Source organism: Schistocerca cancellata, chromosome 7, assembly GCF_023864275.1.
Source record: "Schistocerca cancellata isolate TAMUIC-IGC-003103 chromosome 7, iqSchCanc2.1, whole genome shotgun sequence".
Classification (NCBI taxonomy): domain Eukaryota; kingdom Metazoa; phylum Arthropoda; class Insecta; order Orthoptera; family Acrididae; genus Schistocerca; species Schistocerca cancellata.
In genome coordinates this window covers 547,644,781-547,672,465 of record NC_064632.1, presented here as the reverse complement: position 1 = coordinate 547,672,465, position 27,685 = coordinate 547,644,781, and positions in this window count along the sequence as shown.

Genomic DNA, 27,685 nt, shown 5'->3' with positions numbered 1-27,685 from the left:
TTTAACAAGTGGAACAATTTTGAGACTGAGGACTGATTATTGTTGTATTTCGATATTCTTATTGACAAAAATACAATATAAGAATTATAACTATAATTAAAGAGTGTTTGCATTCATCATTTACTGTCAGCGTTGTCATGTATCAGCACAAAAACGAAAAAATGAATCCGCATTGTCATTTATAGATAAAATCTGACCCATTTTAGTCAATGTGAATCTGTTTCTCTTCTCATTGCATATTTGTCCTGCTTTTGAAAATATTCTCTCACAGGGACACTTTAGAACCAACTGATACAGTGCTGACCACAGCAATTTTCTTGTTTCCCACCAGTTCAAGGGATCGCTGTTTCTAGGCAAATATCCTTCCGCTAAATGTTTATCCAAGTCGACAATTGCTGCACTTTCAGGTTTGTGACTTGCTTGAAGCTGACCAATAGTTTCATCAAACTCCTCCCAGGTTGGAGAAGTCTCAAGCATTATGGTGGTAACTGGTTGAGAAATGACCTTTTTTTTTGTGTCCAACCAATGCTTTCATTTCTGCAATAGTTTTCATATAGCAATCCTGAAATATATTGTCTGTTGAAAATTCTTTAATTTTGAATCTGGAGTCCAGTAACATTGCTTAACCAATAAATTGTTCCTGGAGATAACCCCATACCACTCTGATAACCCTTTAAGGAAATTATAAACCAATAATTCTATTTCTTGAGAACATTCTTTATTTTTGTCTTTAAAAGATATCTGTTGCTGTTCCATTAATATTTGCAACATTTTCGTTTTTGAATGTAAGATTGTTTTCTGTGAAGACACCACTTTGGTTACTTCACCGATAGCTTTCCAGATCTGTAAGGCCTCTTGCATTATCTCCCAGTCTTTTAAGTTTAAGGTGATCGATTTTCCACTTAAAATAGTGAGGCGAGAAATTATGGGAGTTTTATTTATAGAAAATCTTTGCAACATTTTCTAAGTAGAATTCCATTTGGTTGAAACATCTTGTTTCAGTTTCAGTCGGTCACTTTTTAAATATTCTTGCATTTCAGCAAATATGCTTAAAAGAAAGGGCCTTTCCTTAAAAAAAATTCTTTTCACATAATCCTGTATGGACTTCTGAACTTCGTGTTGCACAATAAGGTATAAAGAGTGTGTCAGATACATGGAAGTTTGAGAAGCATGGCAGTTAATTTACTATTTGACGCATTGTCCTTTTAAAATCGACGTTGCATTTGACAATAACATACTTTACCCAGTTTGATATGTTTTCTGCAGTGCTGCAGTGGCTCTGTCTTCAAATTGTGAGCACTGCAAAAGATACGAATTTAGTTCACTCTTCTCATCTATGTTATGTGCGGTGAGAGCATAGAAACATACGTTACTACACTCGTCTACACATCAGAGGTGAGGCAGATTGCCTCTGCGGTGGCCAATTATTTTTAATTTCATCGAATAGCTCATGATACAGACTAGAAATTAGAGAGTTCGACAACGTTTTTCGACTAAGTAAATTAATATTCGGGCAAAGCATGCATATAAAATTCTGTGTCTTCACCTGTAGAGAAAGGATGGTATTCTCTGCAAATGATTTTTGCAACCCGTATATCTAATGCCATACCTTTATATAATGTGAACGGCTTTGTAGAATCAAAACCTTTACTTTTTTATTGAATGTTGCAAATGAAAAACAGTTGGGGTGAAGGTATCACAAAAAGAAATAACTCAGGACTACGTGCAGAACCGGATGACGCTGATGGGCTGGATACGATTTTAGACTCAATTTGCCTTTCTGAGAGGGTGATTTCACCAGAGATCGAAGCAGGCATCAGTGAGAATGGTTCTAGGTTTTCTAGGTTTTCTGCATGCGACCTTTATCGACTTTTTGACTCACATCGTTCCAGGGGTACTGTAGGATGCCTCCAAGTTAAATGTCTTTCAGGTCTAATAATGAGTCAGAAGCCATGGAAATTATCTGCTGACAGTAGCGACATTTCCGTTTCTCTCCCATTTCGGTAAAGTGGGACGTTAAATCGCTTGTAATTCTTCTAGTGGAAGACAACATGGATGACGTATTGTTGTGTTGCGCTGTTTAGCTGGAAGAATTAAAACATTTACTGTAACATAGACATATTAAATTGTAAAAGCTTAAAGTGAAAACAGATATACGAGATGCATTCAAGTTCTAAGGCTTCCGATTTTTTTTTTCTCCGGACTGGAAAGAGATACAACCATGAGCATTGTTTTAAAATGAGGCCTTGTTCATTGTCAATACGTCTTAGAGACGGCAGCATCATACGGCAGATGGAATTTTACCGCCAGCGGCGAGAATGAGAACTGTTTTAAATACTTACAATTGCGACGTTTATCCTTACTTGAACAGCGTTTTCTGATTTTGCGTGGTGTGAAACCAATTGAAATTCATCGACAGTTGAAGGAGACATGTGGTGATGGAGTTATGGATGTGTCGAAAGTGCGTTCGTGGGTGAGACAGTTTAATGAAGGCAGAACATCGTGTGACAACAAACCGAAACAACCTCGGGCTCGCAAAAGCCGGTCTGACGACATGATCGAGAAAGTGGAGAGAATTGTTTTGGGGGATCGCCGAATGACTGTTGAACAGATCGCCTCCAGAGTTGACATTTCTGTGGGTTCTGTGCATACAATCCTGCATGACGACCTGAAAATGCGAAAAGAGTCATCCAGGTGGGTGCCACGAATGCTGACGGACGACCACATGGCTGCCCGTGTGGCATGTTGCCAAGCAATGTTGACGCGCAACGATAGCATGAATGGGACTTTCTTTTCGTCAGTTGTGACAATGGATGAGACGTGGATGCCATTTTTCAATCCAGAAACAAAGCGCCAGTCAGCTCAATGGAAGCACACAGATTCACCGCCACCAAAAAAATTTCGGGTAACCGCCAGTGCTGAAAAAATGATGGTGTCAATGTCCTGGGACAGCGAGGGCGTAATCCTTACCCATTGCGTTGCAAAGGGCACTACGGTAACAGGTGCATCCTACGAAAATGTTTTGAAGAACAAATTCCTTCCTGCACTGCAACAAAAACGTCCGGGAAGGGCTGCGCGTGTGCTGTTTCACCAAGACAACGCACCCGCACATCGAGCTAACGTTACGCAACAGTTTCTTCGTGATAACAACTTTGAAGCGATTCCTCATGCTCCCTACTCACCTGACCTGGCTCCTAGTGATTTTGGCTTTATCCAACAATGAAAGACACTCTCTGTGGCCGCACATTCACCAGCCGTGCTGCTATTGTGCCTCAGCGATTTTCCAGTGGTCAAAACAGACTCCTAAAGAAGCCTTCGCCGCTGCCATGGCGTCAACGTTGTGAAAAATGTGTACTTCTGCAGGGTGATTACGTCGAGAAGTAACGCCAGTTTCATCGATTTCGGGCAAGTAGTTGACTAGAAAAAAAAATCGGAGGCCTTCGAGTTTGAATGCACCTCGTACATGAAGCACATTCTGTAATCGGAAGTAATGGAATAGGATGTATTACGTTATAATCTGCGAAACCTAGTCCCAAAATCGTAAAGTTTTTATCATATACGATAATTTGTGAAACAGTCATTGTGATTAAAGAACTCACGAAGACAAGGCTGACAATATGCGAGGATTTCCCTGCTGAAAGATAACAAATTTGAATACTGTAATATCCGAACATGGGCTACCTAGCGTGTGAACAAGAGGTGGCAGGATTTTTTTTTTTTTTTTTTTTTTTGTCATCAGTCTACTGACTGGTTTGATGCGGCCCGCCACGAATTCCTTTCCTGTGCTAACCTCTTCATCTCAGAGTAGCACTTGCAACCTACTTCGTCAATTATTTGCTTGACGTATTCTAATCTCTGTCTTCCTCTACAGTTTTTGCCCTCTACAGCTCCCTCTAGTATCATGGAAGTCATTCCCTCATGTCTTAGCAGATGTCCTATCATCCTGTCCCTTCTCCTTATCAGTGTTTTCCACACATTCCTTTCCTCTCCGATTCTGCGTAGAACCTCCTCATTCCTTACCTTATCAGTCCACCTAATTTTCAACATTCGTCTATAGCACCACATCTCAAATGCTTCGATTCTCTTCTGTTCCGGTTTTCCCACAGTCCATGTTTCACTACCATACAATGCTCTACTCCAGACGTACATCCTCAGAAATTTCTTCCTCAAATTAAGGCCGGTATTTGATATTAGTAGACTTCTCTTGGCCTGAAATGCCTTTTTTGTCATAGCGAGTCTACTTTTGATGTCCTCCTTGCTCCGTCCGTCATTGATTATTTTACTGCCTAGGTAGCAGAATTCCTTAACTTCATTGACTTCGTGACCATCAATCCTGATGTTAAGCTTCTCGCTGTTCTCATTTCTACTACTTCTCATTACCTTCGTCTTTCTCCGATTTACTCTCAAACCATGCTGTGTACTCATTAGACTGTTCATTCCGTTCAGCAGATCATTTAATTCTTTTTCACTTTCACTCAGGATAGCAATGTCATCAGCGAATCGTATCATTGATATCCTTTAACCTTGTCTTTTAATTCCACTCCTGAACCTTTCTTTTATTTCCATCATTGCTTCCTCGATGTACAGATTGAAGAGTAGGGGCGAAAGGCTACAGCCTTGTCTTACACCCTTCTTAATACGAGCACTTCGTTCTTGATCGTCCACTCTTATTATCACTCTTGGTTGTTGTACATATTGTATATGACCCGTCTCTCCCTGTAGCTTACCCCTACTTTTTTCAGAATCTCGAACAACTTGCACCATTTTATATTGTCGAACGCTTTTTCCAGGTCGACAAATCCTATGAAAGTGTCTTGGTTTTTCTTTAGCCTTGCTTCCATTATTAGCCGTAACGTCAGAATTTCCTCTCTCGTCCCTTTACTTTTCCTAAAGCCAAACTGATCGTCACCAAGCGCATTCTCAATTTTCTTTTCATTCTTCTGTATAATATACTTGTAAGCAGCTTCGATGCATGAGCTGTTAACCTGATTGTGCGATAATTCTCGCACTTGTCAGCTCTTGCCGTCTTCGGAATTGTGTGGATGATGCTTTTCCGAAAGTCAGATGGTATATCGCCAGACTCATATATTCTACACACCAACGTGAATAGTCGTTTTGTTGCCACTTCCCCCAATGATTTTAGAAATCCTGATGGAATGTTATCTATCCCTTCTGCCTTACTTGACCGTAAGTCCTCCAAAGCTCTTTTAAATTCCGATTCTAATAGTGGACCCCCTATCTCTTCTAAATCGACTCCTGTTTCTTCTTCTATCACATCAGACAAATCTTCACCCTCATAGAGGCTTTCAATGTATTCTTTCCACCTATCTGCTCTCTCCTCTGCCTTTAACAGTGGAATTTCCGTTGCTCTCTTAATGTTACCACCGTTGCTTTTAATGTCACCAAAGGTTGTTTTGACTTTCCTGTATGCTGAGTCTGTCCTTCCGACAATCATATCTTTTTCGATGTCTTCACATTTTTCCTGCAGCCATTTCGTCTTAGCTTCCCTGCACTTCCTATTTCTTTCATTCCTCAGCGACTTGTATTTCTGTATTCCTGATTTTCCCGGAACATGTTTGTACTTCCTCCTTTCATCAATCAACTGAAGTATTTCTTCTGTTACCCATGGTTTCTTCGCAGCTACCTTCTTTGTACCTATGTTTTCCTTCCCAACTTTTGTGATGGCCCTTTTTAGAGATGTCCATTCCTCTTCAACTGTACTGCGTACTGCGCTATTCCTTATTGTTGTATCTATAGCGTTAGAGAACTTCCAACGTATCTCGTCATTCCTTAGTGCTTCCGTATCCCACTTCTTTGCGTATTGATTCTTCCTGACTAATGTCTTGAACTTCAGCCTACTCTTCATCACTACTATATTGTGATCTGAGTCTATATCTGCTCCTGGGTACGCCTTACAAACCAGTATCTGATTTCGGAAACTCTGTCTGACCATGATGTAATCTAATTGAAATCTTCCCGTATCTCCCGGCCTTTTCCAAGTATAGCTCCTCCTCTTGTGATTCTTCGACAGAGTAATCGCTATTACTAGCTGAAACTTGTTACAGAACTCAATTAGTCTTTCTCCTCTTTCATTCCTTGTCCCAAGCCCACATTCTCCTGTAATCTTTTCTTCTACTCCTTCCCCTACAACTGCATTCCAGTCGCCCATGACTATTAGATTTTCGTCCCCCTTTACATACTGCATTACCCTTTCAATATCGTCATACACTTTCTCTATCTGTTCATCTTCAGCTTGCGACGTCGGCATGTATACCTGAACTATCGTTGTCGGTGTTGGTCTGCTGTCGATTCTGATTACAACAACCCGGTCACTGGACTGTTCACAGTAACACACCCTCTGCCCTACCTTCCTATTCATAACGAATCCTACACCTGTTATACCATTTTCTGCTCCTGTTGATATTACCCGATACTCATCTGACCAAAAATCCTTGTCTTCCTTCCACTTCACTGACCCCTACTATATCTAGATTGAGCCTTTGCATTTCCCTTTTCAGATTTTCTAGTTTCCCTACCACGTTCAAGCTTCTGACATTCCACGCCCCGACTCGTAAAACGTTATCCTTTCGTTGATTATTCAATCTTTTTTCATGGTAACCTCCCCCTTGGCAGTCCCCTCCCGGAGATCCGAATGGGGGACTATTCCGGAATCTTTTGCCAATGGAGAGATCATCATGACACTTCTTCAAATACAGGCCACATGTCCTGTGGATACACGTTACGTGTCTTTAATGCAGTGGTTTCCATTGCCATCTGCATCCTCATGTCGTTGATCACTGCTGATTCTTCCGCCTTTAGGGGCAATTTCCCACCCCTAGGACAAGAGAGTGCCCTGAACCTCTATCCGCTCCTCCGCCCTCTTTGACAAGACCATTGGCAGAATGAGGCTCACTTCTTATGCCGGAAGTCTTCTGCCGCCAATGCTGACTATTTATCAAAATTTAGGCAGTGGCGGGGATCGAACCCGGTACCGAAGACGTTTTGATTATGAATCAAAGACGCTAACCGTAGACCATGGGTATATGCCCTATGGCAGGCTAATGCTGCGGATAAAAGCTGGACAAAGGAGTGATAATGAACTCGAAAGTCTGTGCTCTAAAAGTTACGAACTTGTCTACTCACGCAGCTACAGTTTCCATCAGTGTGTCTGTATTGTTACTGTAGAACGTAGTTGGCCATCACTTTCAACTCATTTCGACGAACTTCGCCTTATATTTCAGAATACTGACATCCATGTCATTCTTCTAACGAACGTGGCCACCTGGCTGAAGCCAAGCATACTCTCCGGTTCCGTCAGTATGGACTCCAATTTACTAAGACAAAACAGAAGTAACACATGAGGAGGAGGAAGAGTGGCACCCAAACGCTTTGACTTATTACTGCCTGTGCTACTGACATCCAACAGTAATGAAGACAAACAAATCGAATATCAGTACGTTCGTAAATATCAAATTCCTTAACAATCTGCGTACTCTATAGACCTCTGAAAGTGTGTGGGATAGCCTTTTTCAAAACTTACCTTTAAAAATTCGATTCAGCTTAAGAGCTTACAATAATATCTGTAACTCATAAATATTCTGCTTCTTTATTTTCAAATTCATGTGGTGGTGTTTCCTTCAAATGTAACTACATTTCGGCTGGCACCTACCGAGAATGCAGCCTATAGTCACACGCTCGTACATATATTTGCCACGAAATCCACATGCAAAGAAACTCGTACCTGGAATGAGCTCACACCTTCATATTCATGACTCACTCTCTGAAATATCCAAGAAATAAACTGTAACTGACAACATACAGAGACTTGAAGTATATCAGTGTACCTGAACTTATATCGGAGGTAAAAGAGATAATTTGGGAGACGACTTCGAATTCATTCCTGGACTTGAAAGACAAGCTCCATGGATTTACTACCAAACTAGATTACACAATAAATATGCTAACCCAAAGACCGGCAACCAACTGTGAAAACCCGCACTTTTCTGTTTAACGAAGGTGACAAAAAGTAGATTTCAGTATTCTTGAAGGCTCAACACAAAGGATTTATCTCAAGTACAGATAGTGTTTAGGATGAGTGGACAAAGTTCAAAATCATCATACAATATGCATTAAATGAGTATGTGCCAAGCGAGATCGTAAGAGATGGAAAAGAGCCACCCTGGTACAACAACCTAGTTAGAAAACTGCTACGGAAGCGAGGGAAACTTCACAGCAAACATAAACATAGCCAAAGCCTTGCAGACCAAAAATTACACGAAGCGAAATGTAGTGTGAGGAGGGCTATGCGAGAGGCGTTCAACGAATTCCAAAGTGAAGTTCTATGTACTGACTTGGCAGAAAATCCTAAGAAATTTTGGTCTTATGTCAAAGCGGTAAATGCATCAAAACAAAATGTCCAGACACTCTATGACCAAAATGGTAATGAAAGAGAGGATGACAGACTAAAGGCCGAAATACTAAATGTCTTTTCCCAAAGCTGTTTCAAAGAGGAAGACTGCAATGTAGTTCCTTCTCTAGATTGTCGCACAGATGACAAAATGGTAGATATCGAAATAGATGACGGATAGAAAAACAATTAAAACCTCTCAAAAAAGGAAAGGCCGCTGGACATGATGGGATTACAGTTCGATTTTACACAGAGTACGCGAAGAAACTTTCCCCACTTCTTGCAGCGGTGTACCGTAGGTCTCTAGAAGAGCGTAGCGTTCCAAAAGACTGGGAAAGGGCACAGGTCACCCCCGTTTTTAAGAAGGGACGTCGCACAGATGTGCAGAACGTTAGACATATATCTGTAACGTCGATCAGTTGTAGAATTTTGGAACACGTATTATGTTAGAGAATAATGACTTTTCTGAAGACTAGAAATCAACTCTGTAGGAATCAGCATGGGTTTCGGAAATATCGTGTGAAATCCAGCTCGCGCTATTCGTTCACGAGACTCAGAGGGCCATAGACACGGGTTCCAAGGTAGATGCCGTGTTTCTCGACTTCCGCAAGGCGTTTGATACAGTTTCTCACAGTCGTTTAATGAACAAAGTAAGAGCATGTGGACTATCAGACCAATTGTGTGATTGGATTGAAGAGTTCCTAGATAACAGAATGCAGCATGTCATTCTCAATGGAGAGAAGTCTTCCGAAGTAAGTGTGATTTCAGGTGTGCCGCAGGGGAGTGTCATAGGACCGTTGCTATTCACAATATACATAAATGACCTTGTGGATAGCATCGGAAGTTCACTGAGGCTTTTTGCGGATGATGCTGTAATATAGCGAGAGGTTGTAACAATGGAAAATTGCACTGAAATGCAGGAAGATCTGCAGCGAATTGACGCATAGTGCAGGGAATGACAACTGAATCTCAATGTAGGCAAGTGTAATGTGCTGCGAATACACTGAAAGAAAGATCCCTTATCATTTAGCTACAATATAGCAAGTCAGCAACTGGAAGCTGTTAATTCCATAAATTATCTGGGAGTAGGCATTAGGAGTGATTTAAAATGGAATGATCATATAAAGGTGATCGTCGGCAAAGCAAATGTCAGACTGAGATTCATTGAAGAATCCTAAGGAAATGTAGTCCGAAAACAAAGGAAGCAGGTTACAGTACACTTGTTCGCCCACTGCTTGAATACTGCACACCGGTGTGGGATCCGTACTGGATACGGTTGATAGAAGAGATAGAGAAGATCCGACGGAGAGCAGCGCGCTTCGTTACAGGATCCTTTAGTAACCGCGAAAGCGTTACGGAGGCGATAGATAAACTCCAGTGGAAGATTCTGCAAGAGAGACGCTCAGTAGCTCGGTACGGGCTTTTGTTGAAGTTTCGAGAACATACCTTGCATGGGGGCTTAATAAAATGTAATGCAATTAATTTTAGTAGCTGTATGTCCGATTACGCAAGTCTCGTAAACGGATGGCCCTGACAACTAATTGTTACGCTATCTGACTGCATAGAATGACAACAAAGAATGAAATGAAACTTTCAGTTAATACAATTAATTAATTAAGTCCCCAGCAACTATAAAACCTACGAAACCAACCAAGCATAAGTGAAGCTGTTCTGTATGTGGTAGTATGACTCAACGCACATCTGGCACGGTCCTTCTTCAACAAAACAAGAAATTTTAAATATCAATTATACTGACGTGATAAAAGAAAATTAGAAATACTACCATTGCGCAAGAAATTCAGAATTACACTCTAATACAAGAACACAAGCCAGATGCTTTGTTGACTGAACCTGTAATGACACATTATTCAGGACACACAAATGATAAGGAAATAAATAACAGTAGTTAGTTACCTTAATTTATATTGACGAAAAGCACTCAGATCATTACAATATCTCCATTAGAACAACATCTGCTATCTCTCCCATCAAATAACTGCATAAACATCGAACAAACACTCATTACTACCCCATCTCATTCCAACTTCAGATACAAGCAGTGTCCACCACAACTGCTCGGCAAGGACTCTTGCCACTACCTCTCAACACGCACTGCCAGTGGAGGCGGCGGAACAATACTCTCTCTGGCGCGATTTTTGGCGCTGTGGCTCAGTGTAGCCACCTTTCATATGCCCTTCCTCCACGGGCTAGAATTTGATGGTATTTTTGCCAGCATTGGTGGTGAAAATACCACCAAATTCGTCAAAAAAAATACAGACAAAAATAAAAGATAATATTAATACGTAAATATCATATAACTAGATAAAATTTTGGCTTTGCACTGACCTTTCAATAGCCTAATATATAAAATACACCAAGCAATACAAATTCTTTCATACATGTGACTTTACATAATAGTTTACAGAAATATCATGTGGTTAAATAATTCAATCGATAACGTCAGCAATGACGAATATGAGCAGTCTTATAACTTTTCACAAACAGTAATACACAAAAAATCAGTTAATACAAATATTCACAACAAGTAGTTCACAGTTCCAGCAGTAGCACCCAGCACTGTTGAATAGGTGCTGACAGCAATAAGTGACATCATCTCAGTAGAAGCAGTCCATCAGTGGCACCCAGCATTGTGGAACAGGTGCAAACAGCAACAGGTGACATCATCTCAGTAGAATCAGTTCATCAGTGGCACCCAGCATTGTGGAGTAGGTGCAGACTCCAACAGGTGACATCACGTCAGTAGAAGCAGTCCATCAGTGGCACCCAGCATTGTGGAGTAGGTGCAAACTCCAACAGGTGACATCACGTCAGTAGAAGCAGTCCATCAGTGGCACCCAGCAATGTTGAGTAGGTGCAGACAACAACAGGTGACATCATTTCAGTAGAAGCAGTCCATCAATGGCACCCAGCATTGTGGAGTAGGTGCAGACCCCAACAAATGACATTAAACAACTATCACTGATTACACTGTTCATTAGCAGAAATTAAACATGTCCTAGTGGCACCAATCATGTAGAAAAAGTACAAGTAACAGTCCGTAATTTCGTCCCTACTCAGACAGTTCAAGCATGAACAATAGTTTGAATACACTTACAAATGCTTTTACAATGCTTTTACACTAAACATACAAATCATAACAACACACAAATGATATCAGATAATTGTTATATTACTATTACAAATACACAAACATCAGTTAATATTTTTGGGTGTCAGTGCAAGCCACTACAAACAAATAAAATAATATTTAGGAGATAGGTGGCTAGGATTAGGAAAGGAAAACACACAAAACACACTCACTCATCTTTCATCCACATTAAGTACTACTGTGTAATTGTATAGTGTTGAATGTCTGAATCCACTTCTGTCGAATTTCATGTTCATCATGTGTATCAAGTAGTAGTGACAGCAATGTATAACAGTCAATAATAGTTAAGTCAACGTCATAGTCATCATGTCAAGACCAATGTTTGCCAAGCCAGATCAAAATGTATGGTTGCTGAACAACTGTCAGTGTGCCAAGATATGCAATTCTCTCTCCAAAAAAAAAAAAAAAATACATACTGCTTAGTGATTTAACAAAGTGTGTGTAGACAATCTTACTTCCATTTTAGTGTTCTAGTCTGCTATCTTCATCCTCCTTGTTCCATATAGACCAACAACAAAAAAATATGCACCTCACTTACTTGCCTCTTATCCACTAAAACTCAAATCAACTTCATATAATCTCAATACCTCTATAATACCTCTTCAATACGTCGCTACATATAAACCTTATTGCCAGTTTCATTTCACTTCCATAATCACTCTTTCCTCTAGTCAGTTTCGTCGATAAAATCCTAATGCAAACCTCCTCATCCCATACAATCCGAAGACACACTGTCAACACACAACCTCTGTGTAATCCATCTGACCAAAATCTTCTACTCATTATGAATTATAAACAAAGAATGCATACATGACCTCTAACAGACTTAGTTCGAATAACTCTCAGTAATTAAGTACGATTACGGAGTGTGAATGATGCTAATATTTCACAGTGTGTACACCACTTCAAGAATTATGGCAAACAGAAGCAAACATGTGGGGTATTTCTTGTGGCATATGAAAGGTGGCTACACTGAGCCACAGCGCCAAAAATCGCGCCAGAGAGAGTATTGTTCCGCCGCCTCCACTGGCAGTGCGTGTTGAGAGGTAGCGGCAGACAGTTCTTGCCGAGAGTTCTTGCCGAGCAGTTGTGGTGGACACAGCTTGTAGCTGAAGTGGGATGAGATGCGGTAGTGCAGAGTGTTGTTCCATGTTTTATGCAGTTATTGATGGGAGAGATAGCAGATGTTGTTCCAATGCAGATATTGTAATGATCTGAGTGCTTTTCGTCAATATAAATTAAGGTAACTAACTACTGTTCTTATTTTCTTATTATTGTGTGTCCTGAATAATGCTTCATTACAGGTTCAGTCAACAAAGCATCTGGCTTGTGTTCTTGTATTAGAGTGTAATTTTGGTTTTCTTGCACAGTTATAGTATTTGTAATTTTCCTTTATCACGTCAGTATAATTGATATTTAAAAAATTCTTGTCTTGTTGAAGAAGAACTGTGCCAGATGTGCGTTGAGTCATACTACCACATACAGAACAGTTACACTTGTGCTTAGGTTTCGTAGGTTTTATAGTTGCTGGGGACTTAATTAATTAATTGTGTTAATGAAAAGTTTCATTTCATTGTTTGTTGTGGTTCTATGCAGTCAGATAGCGTAACAATACTAGTCAGGGCCATCCGTTTACGAGACATGCGTAACCGGACTCACAGTTACAAAAAAAAAAAAATATTCGCATTCATATTTATTATTAATAAGCCCCCATGCACGTGTGGAGATATTGTAATAATCTGAGTGCTTTTCGTCAATATAAATTAAGGTAACTAACTACTGTTCTTTATTTTCTTATTATTTGTGTGTCCTGAATAATGCTTCATTACAGGTTCAGTGAACAAAGCATCTGGCTTGTTTTCTTGTATTAGAGTGTAATTTTGGTTTTCTTGCACAATTATAGTATTTGTAATTTTCTTTTATCACGTCAGTATAATTGGTATTTAAAAATTCTTGTCTTGTTGAAGAAGAACCGTGCCAGATGTGCGTTGAGTCATACTACCACATACAGAACAGCTACACTTGTGCTTTGTTGGATTTGTATACTGACGTGATAAAAGAAAATTAGAAATACTACCATTGCGCAAGAAATTCAGAATTACACTCTAATACAAGAACACAAGCCAGATGCTTTGTTGACTGAACCTGTAATGACACATTATTCAGGACACACAAATGATAAGGAAATAAATAACAGTAGTTAGTTACCTTAATTTATATTGACGAAAAGCACTCAGATCATTACAATATCTCCATTAGAACAACATCTGCTATCTCTCCCATCAAATAACTGCATAAACATCGAACAAACACTCATTACTACCCCATCTCATTCCAACTTCAGATACAAGCAGTGTCCACCACAACTGCTCGGCAAGGACTCTTGCCACTACCTCTCAACACGCACTGCCAGTGGAGGCGGCGGAACAATACTCTCTCTGGCGCGATTTTTGGCGCTGTGGCTCAGTGTAGCCACCTTTCAACCTTCACCGAGGAGTCAGGCAGTATATTGCTCCCTCCTACGTATATCTCGCGAAGAGACCATGAGGATAAAATCGGAGAGATTAGAGCCCACAAAGAGGCATGCCGACAATCTTTCTTTCCATGAACAATACGAGACTGGAATAGAAGGGAGAACCGATAGAGGTACTCAAGGTACCCTCCGCCACACACCGTCAGGTGGCTTGCGGAGTATGGATGTAGATGTAGATGTAGATGACATTATTACTCAGTAGAATGAAAATACTTAGGAGTAGAGAGGAAAATCAACAATTTCAACCAAGAAGGCGTAACGGCAAAATGTCTAATACATGCAGTAACTGCGATTTTCATACGTTTTGTAAATTCATATTAAACTCTGGTTTCATGTAAGAATGTCCTAATGGAATTAATCTGTCCGTGTTAAATGAATAATTGAAAAATTGAATACAACGTAAGGATGTTCTAGGACGAATGATAAATATTGAAGGATGGAAGGAACGATTATTTGAAGCAGAAAACTTCATGTGAACATACGCACTAATCACATATGTATTATTCAGAATGTTTTCTGAGAGAGAACATATTTAATGTAAATTGTTGTTTATTTCCTTTGTTATTCAGTACATTGTCATTGTTTTCAATGTACCGCAGTAATGTAGACGAAGGCGAGACGAATAATTTGCTACACGAGACGTGGTATATCAAGTCGTAAAATTACCTTAAATTACAAAACCTACCTACATCTCAACGCACGCGTCGCGAGTGATTTTCGTTATTTTCTCGCTCACTTCACACAAACTGTAAGTCCTAAAGAAAGAAATGAATAGGATCTTTTTTATAGGAAGTTTAATGCTGTGTAATTTTGTACTGCAACCGTTTCCGCCACAGGCCGCGGATTTCGAGTTATTCAAGAAAAACATTCAAAAGTATTTTTAAATGTGTTGTAGGGTGTAGAAAAATTTCCGCTACCGATCACAATAAGAGATTATTTATTCGTTACACAACCGGTTTCGGGCTTGTGCCCATCCTCAAGTGTTTATACATTCATGTACGCGTTTACATTGCTGGAGACCGCTGTATCAGTTTTATAAACTGAAATTTGGACGTGAAAATGATAACAAAAGTGCAGCTACATATTTCACTATTAGGCCGTGCACTCGTAAAATACACTGTGTTTACGTACGAACATATAGGCTATGGTCAAAGAACTTAGACGTAACACGTGTAAAGATATTGCTCATACAGAAACATGTAGGTTATGATCAAAGAACTGAGCCATTGTAAGTGCAAGGATGTTGTAAATATAGAAACTTAAAAAGCTATTATAAACTGCGAAGTTTTTTTTATCCACATTATTAAATTCTTTTATCTACATTTTTATCGGAGAAAGATTTAGGATACTTCTTAGATATTATATATATATATATATATATATATATATATATATATAAGTGCAATTGTGAATCTGATTTGGGAGGTGTGCATTTTTTTTACTTTTTTTGTTAAGTTTAGCAACTACATCTGTGTTGTATCCATTTCATCGTGTAATTTATTTGTTAATGTTAATTTCTTTTCGTTGATCATGGGGGCTGAGAGGGGATTTTATGTATACGATTAAGTGTGGATCTAAAGAATGCCATTTTGTGTTGTACTGGATGACCTGAAGAGTTGTTAGTGACATCACTAGTGGTGGGTTTTCTGTAAATCTTGCCCGTGTACCCTTTATAGGTAAACTTTCATACCAAATTGCCAACCGCTTTCAGAAAACTCGTATTCAAATTTATTTCAGCACTATCAACACGCTACAACTGCACATCATACACAACAGTAAGACAAATAGCGAATGCCACCACAAATCAGGTATTTACAGACTTTTATGTGACGATTGCCCACGATTCGACATAAGCCAAACTGGAAGGAGTTTCACTATAAGATACCGTGAGCGTATGGATGCCTTCCGACAAAATAACTTTGATAAATCCTCCTTAGCAATGCATCTAAAACACTATGGTCACACAGCACAGCCATTACAGACTACCTACAAATACTACACACTGTCAATAAAGGAAAAAAAGGAATCTGTTCAAAGAGCTAGAAATTTACATCCACAGCTCCAACTCACAACATCTTATTGTCAACGAACAAGTGGAGCTTGCAAACAAATCTTATCTCCACATATTTCATGAAATATTCAAAAACAAAAACTCATTATCCCTTGATATAATAATGAACTAACATGCTATGGAAATTCGAGGTAGCAACCATACAACAGTTCAAATGTCATTACCGTAATTTGTAAAAGTCATATTGTAAACACAAACTTTAAATGTCATTTTCGTAATTTGTAATAGCTTTCAAAATTTCATGTGTGTAGCATCATTGTACTTCCTAGATCTAAGTACTCTGACTGCAGTGTGGCTCAAAACAGTTCTAACCTTCATTTTTAAATTTGTATTAGCTTTTAGTAATTTTAAATATGTAACATGTAGGAAGTATCCTAGATCTAAGTTCTCCACCAAAAAGTGGATCAAAAAATTTCATAATGTGGCTCAAAAAAACTTGGCAGTTTATAATAACTTTTTAATTTTCTATATGTACAACATCCTTGCACTTCCTATGGCTCAGTTCTTTGAACATGACCTACATGTTTCTGTATGAGCAACATATTTACACCTCCTACATCTAAGTTCTTTGACCATAGCCTATATGTTTATATGTAAACACAGTGTATTTCACAAGTGCACGTAGTAATAGTGAAATATATAGCTAAACTTCATAAAACTGAAATGTGGGCTTGAAAATGATAAAAAGTGTGCAACTAAGTGGATAAACTGTCACCACAGCATAATTATAATAATGGTGCGTCATCTCTACCTAATTACAGATATATTTCGACAAATGCCACTTACAGTTGTTCCACTTCTATCTATTTAGTCACCAGAACATAATATTTTGTACTGATACAGTGATCTCCAGCAATATAAACGTGTACATGAATGTATAAACACCTGAGGATGGGTACAAGTCCGAAACCGGTTGTGTGACGAATAATTAATCCTTTATTGTGACTGGTAGCGGAAATTTTCTACACTCTATAAAGGAACAGTCACGGAGTTCAACACCATCCATTCACTAAATTCACTAAATGTGTTCTGTCTCAGAAACACTTTGCAATAGGGTGTATGTCCATATTTAGATTTTTGCTTCAAATGATTGTTCCTATCATATCCCTGAATACTGAATACTCTTCCTGAGACAGTCTGTACATGTGGACTGTCATATATGTTAAAATAATTGTGTGTTACATGTACTGTTATTTTTATAAAAAGGTGAACTTGGATGGAGAGGTGTACAGTCAGGAAAGCGAGATGCGAGATGTTCCACTGTAACAAGAGCGCAGAGAACAAAGTGACACCTCATGTCGCCATATGATCTGCTCCATGCGATCTTATCCAGAGAGCAGCGAGCTACATTTCAACCCAGTCGGTAAGAGTGGTGGGAAGAAGTGCGCTACCTTGTGATCTGTTCCCTGAGAATGGTGGGGAGCAGTTAGCAAGCGAGCTACCTTGTGATCTGACCCCTGAGAGTGGTGATAACAGTGAGCTAGTCGACGGCTTAACTTCCGATTGGTCAGAGTGGTGGAAGCACCGAGCTGTTGGGAGGGGAGTGATGCCTGGGTCGCCTTGTGCTACACTCCAACTGTAAGTAGGCTGGTTTTTATGTTGGTAACCCCATGCAGCGGTCTGTATGAAAATCACTGGCTGTGCTGTGCGCAGTCTGTGGCTGGTTGGCATTGTTAGAATATTCGCTATTGTTGTGTTGGGCAGCTGGATGTGAACAGCGCGTAGCGTTGCGCAGTTGGAGGTGAGCCGCCAGCAGTGGTGGATGTGGGGAGAGAGATGGCAGAATTTTGAGAGCGGACGATCTGGACGTGTGTCCATCAGAAAGAGTAAATTTGTAATACTGGATTGAACACTATTAAGGGGCTCCGGAAAGGCTCAAAATCATGAAAAGTTCAATTTTTACTTTTTTGCGTTTTCTGAATCTGCAGACCATTACCTTTTAAGAGATATATAATTTATTCAATTCCGAAGACTACAACTATTTTTAATTTTTTTTTGAAATGTGTTCTACATGGGCGTGACCCACTGTGGCGCTGTTAAACTGCTGTCAAATGGTGTTATTATTAACATCCGTGTTCATCAGGTACATTTTAGTGATGTGAGATAAAGTATGTGTTGTGGCTAACCTGTGATGGTTCAATATATATCGCTGGTGTGATTGTCGATTGTTTCATGTTTATTTACGCTGTCGTTATCTTGAAAATATTCGTAATTAATTCTGTTTCTTGACTCTCTGTTTTGTTGAAGTATAATAATGAGTAAAAGTAAAGTTGCTGTTGCGACTTTCAATGATGGCAACATTGTAAGGTGCAAGGTATTTAGAAATATGGGAATGAAGATAGGTTCTAACATGGTACGAGCGATGCTTGCTTTAGACAAGGAACGCCTTCGGGCTGCAGACAGGGCTGTAAAGAGTCTAGAAATACAAGCAAGAGTAAACAGGAGGAGGAACAAGAGGAAGCTGGAGGAGGAGTTTGCAGAGGATGAAGATAATCCATCCTATGGACCTGGAATGCACTAAAAAGTTAATCCAATCTTTGTCGCTCGATTCCCAAAACTTTTATTTTCTCATACTAATTACATGTTTTCTAAGGATCTTCCAAACATATTTGTTTCAAACTTTCAGTAAATGTTACACAGTACCTTCTGCGTAATTTAACACAGCCTTTTTCCAAAAAAACTGTATATTTTTGAATATATAAATAAAAAATTGCAAAAAAATGTGAATTTTCATTACAATTGAAAAAAAATCATCTTTAATAACTGAACTAAAATTTTGTAAACTCTCTGTGTTAATTTGTAGCCCATATTCCAATAAATAATCTGTAAAAAGTTCAACTTCCTACCTCAAATACTTTGTGAGGAAAGATGTAATTTATAAGCGTTATTTTAACATTGCAAGTATAGGGCGTTCCGGAGCCCCTTAAGGTAAATACGAGGGCTGTCCAGAAAGTAAATTACGATTGATCGTGAAATGAAAACCACAGTGAAAATCAGAAATGTTTCATTTGTAACAGTTAGCTACACCTTTCAGCTACTTCTCTACGTAGTCGCCGTTCTGACTGAGACATTCGTCGTAGCGTTGTACCAACTTTCCAATACCCTCATCATAGAAGGCAGCCGCCAGTGCTTTCCGCCAATTCTCTACGCTGGCCTAAAGCTCGTTGTCTGTGCCAAAATGTTGTCTTCATAGCCAGCGGTTCGTTTGAGCGGAGATGAAACTCAGTGGGAGACAATTACGGGCTGTATTGTGGGTAACCAAACATTTCCAATTGAAACGATGCAGGAACATCTTCATTCCCCCTGTAGAATGAGGCTGAGAATTGTCTTAAAGAAGAAACCGCACGACAGTTATGTAATGTTGGTTGCATAGCTTCAGGGGAAAATTCTCACTAGGCCCTCGTAATTGGCGGGAGACACTATTTTCTATAACATCTTTACGCGCTCACTAAGAGCTCAGGAATGAAAAGAGCGACATAATTCTACCTAGGGTCATACTAGAGACACAGCCCAACACATCTTTGCAAAGCTTTATCGGATTTTCATAGTCGTTTCCATTTCGCGACCGATCGTGACTTACTTTCTGGACAGCCCTCGTACATTGTTTGTTCTCTATGTGTGTATGTGTGTGGTTTGAGGTTTTCGGGCGCTAAACAGCGTGGTCATCAGCGCCCAAACGCATAGAAACAGGAACACATGCAGTGAAGGAGGGACGAAGACGGACAGCGAACAAGGAGAACGGCTAAAAGACACAGACCTGACGCAGTTACAAATACTCACATACAGAGGCAAAACAAGAGGAGAAGAAACGCACTAAAAAAGGAAAGGAAACATAAGGAAAAGAGAACAGAAATCGAAGTGAAACAAATCAAAATCTTTCGTTTGCTAACTATGCCTATCAGTAGTTAGTGCCTTCAGTAGTTAGAATCTTTTATTTAGCTGGCAGTAGTGGCGATCGCTGTATTGCAGTAGTTCGAGTAACGAAGATTTTTGTGAGGTAAGTGATTCATGAAAGGTATAGGTTATTGTTTGTCAGGGCCATTCTTTTGTAGGGATTTTTGAAAGTCAGATTGCGTTGCGCTAAAAATAATTTGTGTCAGTTTAGTGTTGATCAGAATAAGTAAAGAGAGTAATTTCTGAGTACGTTCAGTTTTGCTCAGCTGTTTGAAAATCAAATAACGTAAGGGGTTTATCAGCACAGTACTTCATTAATTTTCCAAAGGGGACGTTTCACAACAATGCAGTGGCTGAAGACCGAAGCCTTCTGATCGCTGACAGTACATTTCGAGTTCAATGCCAAGTCAAAGGTAAGAAGTAACAACTCACACAAAAGTATGTACATGCTTATTAAGCTTCTGAAATTTGAGGTTTTATTTCCAAATGGGGCATGGTAACATGATGCTCGAAGTGTTTTCTACGTCAATGTATCGGTCTAAAAATGAAGTCCCTCGGTAGCTGAGAGGTCAGCGCGGCGTACTGCGAAGGCAGAGGGGATGGGTTCGTTCCTTAACCAGATCGAACATTTTTTTGCACTTGGGGACTGGGTGTCGTTTTGTGCTTACTTTTGTACTGTTATAATTGGAATTACTATTGATAGGGCGGAATCGGTATGGCCTGATGGCAGATAAATTGAAAAAATTAAATGGAGCTATCTTTATTTTCTGTTGTTTCCATAGATGAGAAAAGCTTTACGTACTAACAAGACACGCAAATCCACATGTTCACATGTTCTATAATACATTTTTTGTATCTTGGGAAACGTCTTCCGGATGTGGCGTGGGGTACCGTTGCAGCAACTTAAAGGAGAATTTTCATTCTGTTCCTTACAACTATCAGAGACGCTGAAACGTCCCCTTAGAAAAATTATACGTGACTGTGCTTAAACTGACACACAATATTTTTAGCGCAACGCAATCTGACTTTCAAAAATCCCTACAAAAGAATGGCCCTGAGTAACATTAACCTATACCGTTCACAAATCACTTACCTCACAAAAATCTTCGTTACTCCAACTACTGCAATTCAGCGAGCGCCACTACTGCCAGCTAAATAAAAGATTCAAACTACTGAAGGCACTAACTACTGATAGGCATAGTTAGCAAATGAAAGATTTTAATAGAGAACAAACAATGTATTTACCTCAATAGTGTTCAGAAGTCATAATGTATATAGCAGTTCATGATATCCAGTATTAAAAATTTCAAAACTCCGCCATCTCTCTCCTCACATCCACCACTGCTGGCGGCTCACCTCCAACTGCGCAACGCTACGTGCTGTTCACATCCAGCTGCCCAACACTACAATGGCTGACAACAATGCAAACTAGCCACAGACTGCACACAGCACAGCCAGTGATTTTCATACAGAGAGCGCTACGTGGCGGCGGCGTTACCAATATAAGGACCTAAACAGCCTACTTACATAGCCCCCATGCTCCCCACAAAAAATTTTACAAATTGTTTTGGGCACTGGCCAATACAGATTTGAAAAAATTTTTCATAATTACAGTAAGAAAAATATCAAATGCACACACTTACTAATTCAATGTTGGTCAAAAGCTAAAATTTTCTCACAGTCCATAAAGACAGTCCTGATCATTCATCACAGTAAAACTGCCGTTTCTTTTCTGAAAGTCTGAGCAGTAAAAGACAATGCACACAGAAGTAGTGGATTTCCATGCAGTCTTGAAGAAGTAGTGTTGTCCTTCCAACGGAAAGACACTGCTGACTCTTGACATGCTTACAGGTAATGGGCCACAACAGAGCAAACCCACAGCAGAGTCATTCGACGTTTTGAAGAAGATTGGTAGGTAGGTCATCACAGAGTAGAACCACTGTAGTCCTGGTAGAGATTACGGTATTGATGGGCCACCAGAGGTGCAGACCCACTGCAGTCCTTGTAGAAATAATGGTATTGGTGAGTCATCAAAGGTGTAGACCCACTGTAGTCCTTGTAGAGACAGTCAGCAGCCATCTGTTGCGACTGTGCAGGTGCACAATCACCATTAAAGAGTCTTGCGGATAATATAGCAAGTCCATAAACCACCACTTGTGCACTCACAAAGTTTTTATTTTAATTGTCCTTAGAACCAGCAATGCTGTTAACCAGTCCCTTGCTGAATTATTAACACATGTGCAAACTCTATCAGTCCCTACTTCTCACATGTTGTCCATGTACTATGACCAACAGAAACGTGTGCAGTGAAATGGAACTTACAAGTTAATAATATGATGAACTGGTGTCAATTACAATTTTATAACGTAAGAATACAATATCAAAGGTAAAAAATACATCATTAAAGAACATAACAATACAGATGACATTTGTAGTAATACAGGCTTTACAAAAGAATAGAAATATACATATACATCAGTGTTACAGGAATTATGAGATAAGTAGGTACCTAAAAGATCAGAATAAATTTTGAAACATCAACTTCACACATGAGCAATAAAACAAAACAGAATTAATAATGTCTAACATCTTTAGAAAGTAAATAACATATTATTAATGCAAATTATATTTGAGGATAACAGTATTCCTCATCATAGTTCATGTAGCTGAGTATTAGAAGAGAAAAAAAATTCTATGAGACAGTACACAGAGACAGGAAGAAAACAAATACACAAGGGTACACAAACACATAGTGGGATAACACAAAAGGAAAGGACAGGGTTTGTTTTCAGTGTAACATTTGGTACTGCAGTATTTTGCAAACAAAATCTTCTTTTTTCTTGGAGATCTCCCTTCGTTCATCATTATTCCCAAAAGGTCCTATCTACACCTGCTTTCTGTACTTTTTTCGTATAACTTCTCAATGCATTTCTTCCAATTCATCGCAACTCATTCTCATATAATCTACCCCCCTTAAGCTAGCTTAAATCTACTGAGCTCAGATGCTAAACTAAGGGATGAGGCAATGCAGCAGCACAAAACAATTAACACAAACATCAATGACAAAAAATTTAAATAGGCAAAGCAATTGCAATATTACAACTAATATAAGGCACTGTGCAGCAAACAAGAAAAATAAATCCGTAGTAAAACTGGCTTAACAGCGTAATACAAAGTCAAATTCAGTAACATTAAGCACCACTAATGGCTTTTTTCCAGGCGACTGTCGCGCAGCTGCCCACGTAAAGCGCCGTGCCCACGACGCATTACATGAAGGTCACTTAACTTTCTTACCGAAATATTTACAACACCAGTTTGCACTACAGTGGCAGTCTCATATACAAAATTTCACGGGTCGAGAATTTGCGTTGCAAATGTGTAGAAACAAAATCTTATGAATATAACAGTGTCCAAAAAATTATCGCCGGCATTGTGATACATTCACGCATTTCCACACATTTCATAACTCTTACAGTTCGATTCTTGGTTTCCAACATCCTTTTCATCATTATTCCTTACCTTATTCGTTGACACTTCTTCAATATTTCATCTTAACAGCTACGTAGCATAATCAAATAATTCACATAGCATCAGCTTATTTATCATAAACATACCACAACAGCATAATACACATAGTCATCGTAATAATAACATCATAACACCTCAGTCAACTCTCAAAATCGTCGTAGCTTCCTCCAATAATTAAAAAAAATTCCCTGCTCTGTGTCATCTGCCTCAAACGTACTTTAAAAGTAGTGATCCCATACCAAATATATCATTCACAGCTCTCATAATATCACAATGGGTCTGAAAAAATATGAACAGTTCACAAAGTACAAACAAAATACAATTTCGTAAGTCTGAAGTTATACAACGGTGTAATTACGTAAACATGTCACTGATGTAGTAAAATGAAATGTTTGTCTCTCTCAGTTAAATGATCAGATAGCTGTGTAATTATGTGTTAGAGAAATATGGTACCGATGTGTAAAGTTGTATAAGCAAATACCATATTAGCTAGGGCTCCTTGTGCTTGCCAGACACATGGTACACAAAGTAGGCGTGTACCCCCCTGAGGATGAATGTAATTATACCCTCAGGTGTTACAGATTACAGCAATGGAATGAAATATATTACAGAAAACCTTTGTATCATTGTACTTCAAATATCTTTAAAAATAAATGTTTTAAGTACAAAATTAATCACTCAGATACATGTACTGTAGCGCTAAACTGTGCGTCTTGTTGTAAGATAATCTCTGTGGAAGTGTCGTAGGTATCGTCCTCCGAAAGCTAAGTTCTGCAGAAGCCAATGTACTTACCTCATGATACACGAAAGTGAAATGCTTTGTGTATAGATATCTTAGTTATTACGCTTATTGCCGTGATGAAGAAAGTACTGTGATGTAACGTATTGTTGTGCTACGGAAAAGGCTGTCTCATTGTAGCTATACCACAAAAGTTACTACTAAAGCATGTTTTACTTTCCAGAATAATTCAGAAAAACTGTGCAGATATAAAACAGATACACCGCAAAAGCAACATTGTAAATTGTCACTCATTAGTAGCATCGTGATAAAATCGTGTAGCTGTCACATAAACTAACCACTGTGTCATCTGGTATCTCACAGAAAGTACTTTAAATCCAGAAAGTATTTTCAAGTAAACCAAAATGTTGCATTAAAATCTCATTAGCAGTACCTGTATATGTTCTAAGTATGTAAGCCTTATAGTTGTTACGTGATCGTGCAACTAACAAGCAAGAATGTACACACACAATAACACTGTGACGTCTGTTCACTATAACAGTGCATTCGTAATTTCTGTTTAAATAAGTTCTCTTGGTTCTTGACTGGATATTTAACTTCAAAACATTGTTGCATGTTAACAGTTTCTCAGTATGACAAATTGTACTAGTTGCGTGAAGTGAAAAGTTTTATGGCACAGACTAAGTTAAAAGGCAGATTATCTCTCAATAAATGGTTTTACATGTGAAGTGTGGTGTAAACCTTTACTCTTCCTAGTACGCAGCGTTTCAGCTTCGACACAATTATCGTGTGGTATGCGTCGGTAAAGAATACTGGAATTTTTCTATGTTATTTTTCTCTGAGCCAGCCGGCGCACGTGGCAGCCTGCGGTGCGAGTCATTGTCTGTTTCTTTGTTGGCGTGCATCGTTATTGGGATTAGGAGACCTAACTTCTACAAATTCACCTTGACGAGAAGGCCCTGCCCTGTTTGAAGCTCGCCAGTTCTGATGGAATTCAGATCTGTCGTTTTGTCGGTAGTTTACATAGTTTCTTGTTTGTCGGTCATGTGGTGGAAAATTTCTCCCGGAGTCGTAACGGCGTGGTAGACCGTTGCGTCTGAAGTTATTCTGTCTCCCTTGATAATAATTATTTTGGTTCCCATATTGTCTGTTTCTATGGTTGTCTCTGTCACATTAATTACTACGAAAATGCGATCTTTCTCTGTAACTATTACTCAGCCAGTGGTTGCCATATGGGTGTGTTTGTTTTGGTCACGATTTACATTCTGAGAATAGCCTTGTCGTGTCCAGTTATTATTTCTTTCATCGCGGAAATGTGACGGATGTGACCTGTAATTTTTGTGTTCCTGTTTTCGCATTCCTCGATTGTCAGTGTCAATTTCCAGTTCTTGTAACAGTCCCGGAAAAGCTTCAATGTCGTCTTTGCAACGTCCTGCCAAAATAATATGCCGTAAATGTTCAGGTAATTTGATTAAGCAAATGTGGATGAGTTCTGAGGGGCTTTATGGGTTTGACAGGTACTGATTCTTGTGCAACATGTCTTCAAAATATTTCACAAGACTGGAAAATTCAGATTGTTCGAAATGTTTCATCATTATGATGCTATGTTTTACTCGGTCTTGTGTAGCTTGAGACCAATATGCTGAGAGGAAGGCATGATAAAAATCTCCTTCACTGTGACAATCGTGAATGACCGATCGCATTCTTACAGCTGGTTCATTCTCCAAGTAGCCACACATAAATTCTAACCTGTGCTCCAATGACCAGTTGGGAGGAAAACAATGAGATAATTGATGGAGCCACGCTTGTGGATGCACAAATACCAAATTACTACTTGGAATGTCTGTTAATTCATTACACAGTGGCGCTAACACACTGCTTTCGTCTTCACTGTCATTTCTCAGTTTACTTTGGAGCCTAGTATTACGTTTTTCACACGCCATTATTGTCACAATATTTCACATGAAAACACAGAAAAACAATTTGAAGAGCAAAAATAGGGAAACACATTAACATAGCACTGAAAATAATATGTAGTTAATTGCAAGCGCAGCTGCGAAATACTTGGCGCAAATCTACATGCATGCCACAACTGTTTTACTGTACAAGAATGAAAAACTACAACTACAAAGGAAATTCTCTCTTCAATTACACGCGCTAGCAATAAACAATAGCTACACTAATTACACAAACTACAAGAAAAAAATCAGAAGATTCCAGTGAGGTATCCTCGGCTAAGGGTCGACATATGAAACGTCCCCTTAGAAAAATTATACGTGACTGTGCTTAAACTGACACACAATATTTTTAGCGCAACGTAATCTGACTTTCAAAAATTCCTACAAAAGAATGGCCCTGAGTAACATTAACCTATACCGTTCACAAATCACTTACCTTACAAAAATCTTTGTTACTCGAACTACTGCAATTCAGCGAGCGCCACTACTGCCAGCTAAATAAAAGATTCAAGCTACTGAAGGCACTAACTACTGATAGGCATAGTTAGCAAATGAAAGATTTTAATAGAGAACAAACAATGTATTTACCTCAATAGTGTTCAAAAGTTATAATGTATATAGCAGTTCATGATATCCAGTATTAAAAATTTCAAAACTCCGCCATCTCTCTCCTCACATCCACCACTGCTGGCGGCTCACCTCCAACTGCGCAACGCTACGCGCTGTTCACATCCAGCTGCCCAACACTACAATGGCTGACAACAATGCAAACTAGCCACAGACTGCACTCAGCACAGCCAGTGATTTTCATACAGAGAGCGCTACGTGGCGGCGGCGTTACCAATATAAGAACCTAAACAGCCTACTTACAACGCATTTTGAAATCAGATGAGCTACCATTCTTTTTTTCTGAATTACCCATCACACACTCATTAAAGGACCTGGCTCTTTGAATCAATTCAGGAGTGGACTACCCATCATTAAAGAGAACCTGTGAAACGTTTTATTAAGTCATGCCACTATCTACAGTAGTGCCTCTTACGAGGAACACTTCATCCGTTGATTCATAGGGCCCATGTCACATCAAACACTGAACCTTCGTCAGATGAGTTAGCTCAACTCTAATTGTGTGTGTGCGTGTGGTTTGAGGTTTTCGGGCGCTAAACAGCGTGGTCATCAGCGCCCAAACGCAGAGAAACAGTAACACATGCAGTGAAGGGACGAAGACAGACAGCGAACAAGGAGAACGGCTAAAAGACACAGACCTGTCGCAGTTCCAAATCCTCGCATACAGAGGCAAAACGCACTAAAAAAGGAAAGGAAACACAAGGAAAAGAGAACAGAAATCGAAGTGAAACAAGTAGGTAATCGTGACTGGCGGACCTC